Source organism: Macaca fascicularis, chromosome 12 (assembly GCF_037993035.2).
Source record: "Macaca fascicularis isolate 582-1 chromosome 12, T2T-MFA8v1.1".
NCBI lineage: Eukaryota > Metazoa > Chordata > Mammalia > Primates > Cercopithecidae > Macaca > Macaca fascicularis.
In genome coordinates, this window is record NC_088386.1 from 68,232,344 (window position 1) to 68,243,106 (window position 10,763).

Below are 10,763 nucleotides of genomic sequence, written 5' to 3' on the forward strand. Positions count from 1 at the left end.
AGGACACTGGTGAAGTTACCCTTGGTTTTCCTGTTTGTTTTTAAAAGCAGACTATTTTTTAGAGCATTTTTAGGCTCTCAGAAATATTGAGCAAGAGGTAAAGAGACTTCCAATATGCATTCCTGCCCACATATAGACATAGCCTTCCCAATTGTCAACATCCCATAGCACAGGGGTACATTTATTACAATTGATGAACCTGCATTGACACATCAATATCGTCCTGAAGCCATCCTTTTGTAGTTAATAAGCATGATGATTCAGTGTTCACGTGCATGTGTGGGATGTGCCGCCCCCAAACCTTGTTAGGACATTGGCACATTACCCGTCTGACATGAAGAAATATACATAGCACTCAAAATCCATAATTTACATTAGAGTTCTCCTTGGTTTTGTACATTCTAAGGGCTTGGACAAATGTGTAATGACATGTATTCACCATTATAGAATCATTATAGAGTAGATTCACTGCCCTAAAAATCCTCTGCTCTGCCTATTCATCCCTCCCTCTCTCCTAACCCCTGGCAACCACTGATCTTTTTGCTATCTTCATAGTTTTGCCTTTTCCAGAATGTCATATAGTTGGAATCATACAATATTTAGTTTTTTCAGACTGGTTTCTTTCACTTAGTAAGAGGCATTTGAAGTTCCTCCATGTCCTCTCATGGCTTGATGGCTCATTTTTCTTTAGCACTGAATAATATTCCATTGTCCGGATGTACCACAGTTTATGTATTCATTCATCTACTGAAGGACATCTTGGTTATTTCTAAGTTTTGGCAATTATGAACAAAGCTGCTATAAACATCCATGTGTGGTTTTTGTGTGGACATAAGTTTTCAACTCCTTTGGGTAAATACCAAAGAGTTGGATAGTATAGTAAGAATATGTTTAGCCTTATAAGAACCTTGGCATATTTTTTAAACAGACAGCTGGATTTCTCCCCTTTGGCCAAGAATCCTACATTGGAGCACTTGAAAAGGCATCAGTGACACTTTATAATCAGCCTGCCCATGCTTGATGGCAACCAATATAGGCATTCAGAATTATGTAACCTTTGGTGCAGTGGAGAGGGATGCATCCAAGGATAAGTACACAGACTTCCTGGCACTGGAAATATTCTATGTCTTAACCTGCATGAAGGGAACATGAAAATTGGTTTTATTATTCTTTATACCATGTATAAATTATGTATTTTGGTATCGATGAGGAAATATATCATACAAATAAAAATTTTTAAAGGCTCAAATACAAGGTACTGGTGGCTCTGGGATTATACAATAGTAGTTTACAACCTTTGTATGTTTTACCCGTATTTTCAAAGTTTAGAACTTTTTGCTGTTCACTTTAACAAGACACTAAGTATGTCTGCAAGAATCACACTCCTTAAGTGTAATAGGCTGTTACTGAACTAAACTGGGTCAATCTGCCCATGTGCCATGGAAGGCCAAACACTGAAGCACCAGGCTTTTGTAGAGAGAAGAGTTTATTACAAGCTGCTGAGCAAGGAGACAGGAATCTGCCTCAAGTCTGTCTCCCCAGGTTGGGGGCTAGGGCAGGTCTTATAGGGAGAGGGTAATGAGGCATGTAGTGATTGGATCTTGCAATGAGGTGATGCTGGGAGCTGTGATCTGACTGGATCTTGCCATGATGTGATGCCAGGGCGCTATCTGATTGGATCCTGCCATGTGGCATCTGCATTTAATTTGGTCTGGGTGTGATCTGATTGGATCATGCCACATGGTATCTGCATTTAATTTGGTCCCCATATTCCTTGGTCCGAGCACTTAGTTTCCACCTGTGGTTGCACACTTGGTTCACCTGGGGATAATCAGGTTATGTAACTTGCACCCATGGCAACTGAAAACCAACTCACCATTTTATTACACAAAGTTCAACCAGATTGGGTTGGTTCTGCCGTTACAGCTTCACAGAATCTGCAAAAGCATCCACAGTAATCACTCTGTTTTCCAAGTCACCCTTTAGCACCCACTGGGTGGTGTTTGACAGAGGTGTCTACCTGACCAGATTTATGCTTCAGTCAAATCTGGATCCTCCTGGAGGACCAGCTCACCCCACAGTGAGCCTCTTCCTTTGCACCAAGTTCTGCTCTCACCTCCTATGCCCGTGGCTTGCTCAGCCCCATCTGACACATCACTGTGGTGATAGGAAAAATACATTTTACACGTGAGTCAGAATGTCCATATGCCCTGGGAAGTGTTGATGGCACACTGGCTGGAAGCCATTGGCTCATAAACTCATGAGTCACTGCAGCAGCTCTGTGCAGAAAAGTCCGCAGCGTGGGAATGGTGAGGAGAATCTGCTTGAGTGGTATTGCCTAAGCTGGAATTCTGGCTTTGCCATTTACTGAGTGGGTGACCTTGGGCAAGATACTTGACTATGCTTTCATTTTCTTTTCTATAAAGTGGTAATAATGTTAGCATACCTACTTCATAGGGTTGTTATGAAAATTAAATGATTTGGTATATGTAAAATGCTTAGAAGGTACCTGGTACCTGATGCTATATGAGTGTTCAATTTTTTTGTTTGTTTGTTTGTTTCTATGGCATTAGAGTAGCTCCATTTAAGTCCAAATGGCAAATGGGATGGGGTCAGAGTTGGGGAGAGGACAAACCTGCTTTTTGCTTTTCTAAGCCTTGAAGCTGTAACAAAGAACCAGACTCTATTTTGACTGCTGACAGCTCTGGAGCTGCCCCTCTTCCTCTTCCCCTTGTGCTCCACATCTGAGCAAGCTGATAAGAAAGCCCATATTCCCCTCTCTTGGTTCCCATAGGAAGCTCAACCCACACAGGCCTCTTCTCTTATGCAGGAACCTCTAACCCAGCCTACTCCTTAACTACAATAAAGGCCAAGACTGCTCTCCCCTCCTGGCTTTCCCTTAAGATCCATTTTTAGACCTTCTCGGGAGCCTACTGTGCTCTCCCCAGCAAGCCTTATTATGTAAGAAGTAAACCTCCTCATACCCTTTTGCTTCCTGTGTAGTCAGGATATCCAAAAAAATGTTTGGGGTGTGTGTGGGGTGTTCCACCTCCGTGTGGTGACCACAGCAGAGAGGCATGGGGCGGGGAGACGGAGGGGTGCAGAAAGCTACTCTTTCTCTTTCCTTACTCTTCACCATAGGAAATGAATTCCCAGTCTCCAGAGTAAAGACGTCAGGATCCATAGCATTGAGGGAAGAGAACTGCATTTCATACTTCCTTTAAGTAAGGTTCTTGCACTGCCCTGATGCAATGTCCATGTGGTTACACAAGAGACTACCCAAGAATTTAAGAGTGTAGTGGTCCTTTTGTTTTTATAGAAGCCATTAGGATCTTACTTCTTCATGGAGCTAAAAAGGAATGGAAAATAGAAAATAAAAGAAATACAGCAGGTCCTCAAATAACATTCAACATTGTTTCATTATAACATTGATGAGAAAAAAGAAATCAATTCCTGCCAGAACCACTGTCTGTGTGGAGTTTGCACGGACTCTCCCTGTCTGTGTGGGCGTTCTCCAGGCATTACAGTTTCTTCCTACATCTCAAAGATGTGCTAGTTTGGTGAATTGGTGTGTCTAAGTCATCCCAGTCTGAGTGAGTGTGGCTGTGAGTGCATCCTATGATGGAGTGTCATCTTGTCCAGGGTTGGTTCCCACCTTGCACCATGAACTGCAGGGATAGACTCTGGCCACCCTTGGTCCTGAACTAGAATGATTGGGTAAATAATTATCTTACTTGTTTTTATTAATCTTTCTTAAATGTATACATAGCTCTCATTTATTTCAATGTTTAATATTAGAAGTGTTTTAGTCTTTATGTAAAAGTTTGGTAGGCTGGGCATGGTGGCTCACACCTGTAATTCCAGCACTTTGGGAGACCAAGGTGGGTGGATCACTTGAGGTCAGGAGTTTCAGACCAGCCTGGCCAACATGGTGAAACCCTATCCCTACTAAAAAATATAAAAATTAGCCAGGCATTGTGGTGTGTACCTGTAGTCCCAGCTCCTTGGGAGACTGAGGTGGCAGAATCACTTGAACCCAGCAGGCAGAGCCTGCAATGAGCCTAGATCACGCCACTGCACTCCAGTCTGGGTGACAGAGTGAGACCCTGTCTCAAAAACAAAACAAAACAAAACAAAAAACAAAAAAACCAAAACAGTTTAGTGATGTTTTTGTGACCAGAAATATGCCGTAGGAACTTAACTCTTGTTTATATTAACTAGTCTATGGTGTAATTGGTTTTGTTATATGTTGTTTTGCTTAAAGTCACAGTTTCTAAGAACCTATGGATGCCATACTGTGCTCCATCACACTGTAAGGAAAAAGGAGGGAAGAGAGCAAGACAGAGGACTTAACTCATATATTGAGGACCTACTGCACGCCTGGCCCTGTGTTCTGCCCTCTTGTCATGCACACAACATAGACAACAGTCTATGGGGTAGAGATTACAATTCCCACTTAACAGATGGGGAAAGTGAAACTCAGGCAGGCTAAATAAATTACCTGTGGTAGACAGACTCTCAACTCCCCTACACCTCCCCCATCCTGCTTTCCAGTGTTCAAACCTTTATGTAAGCCCCTCTCCTTGAGCATGGATGGGATCTGGGACTTGCTCCCAATCAATAGTATATGGCAAAGGGATAGATGCCACTCCCGGAATTATGTTGCATTATATAAAACTCCATCTTACTAGGAGACTGCTCTAGAGACTCTCCTTGCTGGCTTGATGAAGTGCTTATGTTGGGAAAAGCTAGGTGGCAAGGAACTGCAGGTGGCCTCTAGGAATGACAGGGGGCTTATAGGAACTGCAGGCAGCCTGGTTGCTGAGGATGTCCTCCAGGCAGCAAAAAGCTAGGGCCCTCAGTCCTACAGCTACAAGGAAATGAATTCTGCCAATAACCTGAGTCAGCTTAGACGAGGCCGGGCACAGTGGCTCATGCCTGTAATCCTAGCACTTTGGGAGGCCGAGACAGGCAGATCACCTGAGGTCAGGAGTTTGAGACCAGGCTGGCCAACATGATGAAACCCCATCACTACTAAAAATACAAAGATTAGCTGGGTGTGGTGGGCACCTGTAATCCTAGCTATTCAGAGGGCTGAGGCAGGAGAATTGCTTGAATGCAGGAGGCGGAGGTTGCAGTGAGCTGAGATCTCACCATTGCACTCCAGCCTGGGCGACAAGAGCGAAACTCTGTCTCAAAAAAAAAAAAAAAAAAAAAAAAAGCTTGGAAATGCATTCTTCCCCACTTGAGCCTCCAGATGAGAGCACAGCTTGGCTGGCATCTTGATTACTGACTTGTGAGATCCTAAGCAGAGAACCCAGCTAAGCTGTGCCTGAACTCCTCACTCAAAAAAGCAATGAGGTAATAAATTATTTTGTTGTAGGCCAATAACTGTGGCAATAGATAGCTAATGCATTACCCAACTCCTGTTTTTAGCATCTCTTAATTTTAATTTCTTAGTGATGTAGAATCCTATATAACAACCTATAAAGTGTTGATGAAAGGCTATAGAACATCTTTGACTGTGGGCCATTTTGGTTTAGCTGCTCTCATAATCTGTTTGAGAAGTTGATTGTTGAGGAAAGTGTATAATGATCGTAATATGTGTTAGTGTGATGACATAGGATCATTGACATATTAGGATTTAATAATATCCTAACTGATAGCTTATTTTCTCTTTATTTATACACTCTGACTCTGTCACATTCTTCCAATTTCTATGGAAAGAGTAAATTTAATGTTACTGCTTTATATTTCTGGATTGCTAACATTTTTCCAGTTAACATGTTTTATAAGGAATCCTATGAAGTTTCTCAATATCTTCCACAAGACTACTTATTCATGACCTTATAGGATGCTTGTAGTGTATGAAATTATTCTAAAGTGTTACACAACTTCGAATATGAATAATATATAAAGGAGAGGTAAAAAGTGGTAATGTTTGTGTCAATCAACCAACATTCACAAGTTATATACTATATTCTAATTTATTACTCTACTTCTATCCCAATTAGTATTTTTTAAGTTTCCTTAGTAAAAGCACTTATTTATTAATATAAATCCACTTCTGCTTGTAAAATTGGTATATTTGTTATGGAAGATGTTTGACAGCATATTTCCCAACTTATCCTTGCAATGGCATTACCCTGAATAGAGAGGGCTCCTTTGTGTGAATGCTACCCATTTGCTGCCTTAAGAAAATCTGGTTCTCTCATTTGCCAATTCTAGCTGGAAAAACCCACTGGGCAAAAATCACTAAGACAAGAGATAATTCTGTGACCAGTTCTCCAAGATCTGTAATTGGCCCTGTTTGTGCAGTCCCAGAGACATATGACAGGGGATAGTAAATAAAAAATGACACGTTTAATTTTAAATTTGCTGGTAAAGTATCCAGATAGGTTCCTGCCATTATTTTCACATGCAAATATCCAGCTTTATCAAGCTTCTGACATTTCAAGATGAATATTTCTTATGTGGCTGTTGATTACACCAAGTATACCACTGACCATATTAATCAGGATGGATAGGGCAACTGCTCTCCTCATCTTTAGAATACACGTGCTGAGCAGTGATACTCTATGGTCCAAGCTGAGCTCAGAATGTCTCCAGTTAAAGTACAGTCCTTGGAGATTTTAGAGATGTTAATTAACCCCAATAATTACATGTGGTTCTCCCCAAGATTGAGAATCTTCTTAAAAACAATTAGTGTGACATTACTCTTTCAATAAATATGTGTAATATTTCAATTACATATATTTTCAAATATGTGTAATCCTTGTCTTAGGCCAGAAGATGGAAGAAACTTCCCCATTCTTAAGATACTGGCCCTGATCAATAGAAGCTGAACTGTGTATCTCACTCATATTATACATTACCACAGTTATGGTTTTAGCAAAAATTGCAGTGTAACTGCACCATATGCTACTTGCCAATGAGGAGAATTTAAAATGGTGTCCAAAGGGATTTATCATGGCAACTGTCAGAAGCATCTCACTGGAAAACTAGAAACCCTAGAAAATGATCCAAATGTCAGCATTTGTTTATTCTGAAATACAGTCCAACAATGAGATGGCCACCCATCTTCCTGAAGGAAATCCCAGTCTACTGTGTAATTTTTATGGCAGAGATAAAAGTCATCAGCATCATCCTAGAGGGCGAGATGAAATACTTCCTAAAACCAATTTAGTTTTGCGTTCTGGTTTTGTGTATCTACATGGAGGTATGCATGCATCATCCCCCACTTTGTTCTACCAAATATTTAGAGTTTCTAATTTTCATGCTCACTAGACTTCTGAGCATTTTCCTGCCCCTTCCTTTCTCCACCAAGAATCTCCCTCTTCTCATGCAAGAAAATATAACATAAGTTTGGGCTGGTTTGTAAGTGTGACTCACTTCACCATGGTATGACTCATCCTGGGTAAGCTGATCATAAAAGAAAAGCACCTTCCTCAGCAACGTCTGGTCTTCCACCCAAACTACTACAGAGCCTCCTACCTCCCAGGAAGAAAGTCCACCTACCTATATTCCCTGTCATGTGTTAACTGCATTCTCCTGAAAATTCCTGTTATATTCTTTTAAGCCTAACGGTTGGAACTTGAGCGTGCACCAGAACTATCTGGAGGGCTTGTTAAAATAGAGGTGACTGGGCTCCACCCCCAGAACTTCTGATTCTGGAGGGCTGTGGGAAGCCTCAGCATTCGCATGGGTAACAAAGTCCCAGGTGACACTGAAGCTGCTGGTCTAGGAACCACACTGAGAACTACTGTTTTAGGCAATGGTCCTCAACTCTGACTACACATTAGAACCACGTGAGGAGATATTAAACAACACACATGCCCAGGGCCTCCCAAGACCAAGTAAATGAGAATTTCTTACAGGGGAGTCTCAGGTACTGGTCTTTTTTGCTTCTTAGAAGCTCCTGAGTTGATTTTTATGTGCTGCTAGGATGAGGACCATTACAATAAGAGGAGCTGATGCCAGAGATGCAAAGGAGGGTGAAATTTAAGGAGAGTGCCTTGACTCAAAATCTCCTCTATAAGTTTTGTATTTTATGTGAAGAATGCATGTTTTAATATTTAAGCAGCATTTAAAATATTTCAAAAGCACATTAATATATGTCTCATGTCCCCAGAATCTATTGTTAGTCAAATATTAATGAATTATAACAGCCATAATAACAGCAAACTTTCATTTCTAGTTGCTTCAACTGGGTGGCTAGAAATTTAATTACACTATTTTTTATGGTAAGATGAATGTGCTATTTTCTATGAGAGAATAAAAATTTGCAGCATTTGAGCACAGCAAAAACGTAATAAATGGCATGGAAAACATATTCCTTATCAAGAGAATAATTTTCAGGAAACCTCAGCTGAGTAAAACTAGAGTTTCTCAGCGAACCTGAGCTGTTAGTTTGTGCTTGGAAACAAACTTCAGTTCCTGCAAGTAGTCAACTGAATCGTCCATATTTTTCTTAAGACACCTGATTTTGAATACAGACTTTGTCTGATTTTATTTTATTTTATTTATTTTTATTTTTTACTGTTCAGATTGTAAAAATTAAAAGTAGTGCACTGGGTTCTTATTCCGAGAGAACACTGAGTCTCTGTGGAACTCAGGTAATTGCGACCGATTTTCGGGCTAGACTTCCGTCTTTTCAGGTTTCTTTTCCTGCTGTCTAGCACAGCACTTGGCACAGAATAGATGCTCCACAAATATTTACCAATTTAACTGAAAATTGTTGCTCTATTTCAGAAGAACTAAATGTGCTTTTTTTCTTTTTCTTCATTTAGTTTTTATTTGTACAAAGTAATAGATGCACATAGTGTTAGAAGTCATGGCTTACGACAACAACAAAAAAATCGGCCACTTGTTCCATCTTCCTCACCCTCCAAATTCTGCTTCCCAGACACAAGCACTTTCTGTTCTGTTAGTGTTGTTTCTTCTGATATTTCTATCCACATTTGTGTGTCAAAGTCATCACAAAAGGTTGTCTTGATAAAAACAGATACTGTGTTTTGATTAAAAACAACAATAAGCTGAGCTTAATGAAAACTTCTCAGACAATGGGCAACTGTCCAAATGAATCAGTCAAATGAATTCCCTGAGTCGCCTGAGTATTTGGGTTTTATGAAGTTTGTTGGACTGGAGTTAGTCACGGGGTGGTTGATGCAGGAGTCAGAGTTAGAATCTGGGCAAGAACTGGTGAAGATTTGTAAGCCCAGGTACCCAGGATAACTTGTTTGGTACATGGGTAAGGCTACTTGTTGGAGCAGTCTGTGGTTTTCTCTTTCCAGAGTCTGAGTCCAAAAGAGCTGCTAACTAGTTTATCCTGTTTTATTTTTATTTTTTTGGAACACGAGGGTTCTATTTCTACTTCTAGTTCTGTTAATTTTGCTTTACATATTTTGAGTCTATCATTAGATACATGAACATTTAGAAAAGTTCTATGTTCTTGGTGAATTGAGCTCTTTATTATTATGAGATGTTCCTTTTTACCTCTAGAAATGCTTATTATTTTAAGAGACAGTTTATTTAGATGTACTTACATACGTCTGTTTTAGCTGAATACACTTTGCCTGAAGGATTCCCTTTAGTATTGTGTTTAGCATATATCTTCTGGTGACAATATTCTTAGTGTTGGTTTGTTGACAATGTTACTATTTCTTCTTAATTTTGAAAAGATTTTCACTGGGTATGTTACCTTCCTCCAAAAAGGATTTACATGTGCTTAGGGCCAAGGACTAGGTTAGGGGCGCTGGTAATACAAGTGAATTTGATTTAAGTGAAGGTCTGGGATGACTCAAAGACGACTGGCTTATTTTAATTCACCTCTGTTCCTAGGGTGCATTGCTTCTGGGTTCCAACCTGAAGACAGAGGGATGGCCGGGCGCAGTGGCTGATGCCTGTAAGCCCAGCACTTTGGGAAGTCGAGGCGGGCGGATTACCTGAGGTCAGGAATTCAAGACCAGCCTGGCCAACATGGTGAAAATGTTTCTCTACAAAAATACAAAAAATTAGCAGCACATGATGGCGATGCCTGTAATCCTAGCTACTTGGGAGACTGGGGCGGAAGAATTGCTTGAAACCGGGAGGCGGAGGTTGCAGTGAGCCAAGATCATGCCACTGCACTCCAGCCTGGGCAACAGAGTGAGACTCCGTTAAAAAAAAGAAAAAGACAGAGGGATTTGCCAGGGCCCCTTTCATTGTTAGACCCTGAACTACAATTGTTGTCTCGCTTACCCCATTAATCTACCAAAAGCTCTGCTCAGCTTCTCTGCCTCCTAACTGCCTTTTTTTTTTTTTGAAATTGGCAGGTGCTTCCAAGAGAAAAGCAGCCAAAAATGCTGGGCTCATCTCTCTAGGTTTCTTCCTTCTTTTGGATTTTGGCCCTATAATCTTTCACTGATTTGAATGCAAACAGATTTTTTTAAAAATTGTTTTCAGCTTTCCTAGCTGCTCTCACTGGGATGGATGGTTGGAATTATCTAGATCACCATGATGGAGGGCAAAACCATTGGTACCCTGCCCATATTCTCTTGGCAATACCTTTTCTGTGTATGCTGATCTTATTATGGTTTATTCCATCTCATTGTAGACTGTAGTGAGATGAAAAGTGTGTCCACCCAAAATATCAGTTCCTAATCCCTGGAAACTTTAAATGTTACCTTATAAGGAAAAAAAATATATTTGCACATGTGATTAAATCAAGGAGCCTGAGATGGGGAAGACTATGCCGGATTACTTGGGTGTGACCTGAATGCCAT

The 10,763-nt window shown here is 40.6% G+C and overlaps 1 non-coding gene across 1 annotated transcript; it reads left to right on the forward strand.

The window, feature by feature from the left end:
- The first annotated feature begins 231 nt into the window (after positions 1 to 231).
- On the forward strand, positions 232 to 335 carry LOC123568178 (small nucleolar RNA U13). The gene has a single exon (XR_006691398.1). It is a non-coding gene; the product is annotated as a small nucleolar RNA U13 (small nucleolar RNA).
- The last annotated feature ends 10,428 nt before the right edge of the window (positions 336 to 10,763 follow it).